Source organism: Colobus angolensis, unplaced genomic scaffold (genome assembly GCF_000951035.1).
Source record: "Colobus angolensis palliatus isolate OR3802 unplaced genomic scaffold, Cang.pa_1.0 Scaffold10, whole genome shotgun sequence".
NCBI classification, from domain to species: domain Eukaryota; kingdom Metazoa; phylum Chordata; class Mammalia; order Primates; family Cercopithecidae; genus Colobus; species Colobus angolensis.
Genome location: NW_012110919.1, coordinates 22355222 through 22356996, shown reverse-complemented (window position 1 = coordinate 22356996; position 1775 = coordinate 22355222). Strand labels below are relative to the sequence as shown.

Genomic DNA, 1775 nt, shown 5'->3' with positions numbered 1-1775 from the left:
ATTCTAACCTCCTAGGTCGTTTGCTTATTTATTACGTTTGTCATCTAGGACCTCCTGCCCACCGGCCCCCAGCAGGAAGGACTGCTCCAGGAAGGCAGGAATTGGAATTTGTGTCTATTTTGTTCCCGGTTGACTCCCAGGGCATAGAACAGGGCTTGGCACACAGTAGGAGCTCAGTAAATATTTGAGTAATGAATGAATGAAATCTAAACAAGCAAATGGTTTTCCTTTATGAAGACTTTATTTCATCCTCACCCTTCTGATTTTCAGAAGCAGCGGCACGGATGAGACGGGTCTGGCAGGGCTGGAGGGGACAGGTGGGAGGAAAGACGTCCCTCGCCCTCTCCGGATTCCGCGCCCTTCGTTTGCCAGCGGGAAGCCGTGGCTGTGCGGAGCCCTAAAGTAGCACCGTCCCCTGCTGGGCAGTTTGAGAAATGCAGCGCGGACGCTCAGCGCTTGGGCCAGATTCATTTCAAACACCTGGAAATTTGGAAAGGAACAGGGTGGAAAGGTCATTGGGGGGTGAGGCAGCCAGATAGGTCTGAGGTAGGCCTTTTCAGAAAGGAAGAGGAGCCGAGAAAAAAATGCAGCCCATTCTCTCAGCTGCAGGACCCGGATCCAAGCAGAGTCCACATCTCGCAATGGATGGGTTTCTCCTGTTGAGGCCAAGATTGACCTTGATGGAAGTCAGGTGCCCTTCAAGGCCAATTCCCAGGGATCTCTTTTTGGAATTTCTGGTTTCTCTAGGTTTCCTCGCAGGTTTTGTGGTGAGCATGTATCCTTTTATCAAACCCACCCCACAAAACCAGAATTTCAAACCAAGTTTTTACCCAGACTTTTCAACAAATGTGCACATGCAGTTTCAGAAAGAGGAAATGTATTAGTCCCTTCTCACACTGCTACAAAGAACTACCTGGGACTGGGTAATTGATGAAGAAAAGAAGTTTTATGGACTCGCAGTTCTGCAGGTTTAACCAGCAGTATGACTGGGAGGCCTCAGGAAACTTACTGTCACAGTGGAAGGCAAAGGGGAAACAAGCACCTTCTTCACTTGGCGGCAGGAGAGACAGAGAGAGAAGCGAGGAGAGCTCTATCATGAGAATAGCAAGGGGGAGGAGGAGGTCCGCCCCCCGATACAATCACCTCCCAGCAGGCCCTTCCCCCAACAAGTGGGGAATACAACTGGAGATGAAATGTGGGTGGGGACACAGAGCCAAACCCTATCAATTAGCTGAGTCAAGACTGTTCATTGACTCGTCATTGTTACTGTGAATTTGCTGTGTGCCAGGCACGGTTCTGGGTACTGGGGCTACAGCAGCCAAAAAGACAGACAAAAACCTCAGCCTTTATGGAGCTGATATTACAGTAAAAGAGACAAGTCCCTAACACACAAATAAATGAAAATATCTAACTAAAAACTAAGATAAGTGCCCTGAAAGAGAAAAACAAGGTGTCACAAAAAATTTTTTTTTAAAAAGCAGACTTCAATTTTGGGAATCCACACTGAAGACATGAGATTTAATCTGAATTCCTCTCCCAGGAGCCAGGGGCAGTCTACAGGGAGAAAGGAATAGTAAGAGAGAAGCTGGAAGTTTCCAGGCTTTTGATCTTAATTCAGTATCTCCCTAGAGAAGAATAACTTGTCCCTTTTAGTAGATGCTTGCTCTGTTGTAAAAGGACAACACAGAGTCCTGGGTTCAAATCCTGGCTCTGCCCCCTTCCTTAGTTTCTACTTCCTCTGTCCCTTAGAGTTATGATAAGGATTTAGTGAGATA

At 47.2% G+C, this 1775-nt stretch overlaps 1 long non-coding RNA gene across 1 annotated transcript; it reads right to left on the bottom strand.

Annotated features, from left to right (window-relative positions):
- Positions 1 to 219: 219 nt before the first annotated feature.
- On the bottom strand, positions 220 to 1108 carry LOC105507844. The gene is made up of 2 exons (XR_001001163.1): positions 959 to 1108; positions 220 to 480 (listed from the first exon to the last, which is right to left on the bottom strand). It is a non-coding gene; the product is annotated as an uncharacterized LOC105507844 (long non-coding RNA).
- Between the last annotated feature and the right edge of the window lie 667 nt (positions 1109 to 1775).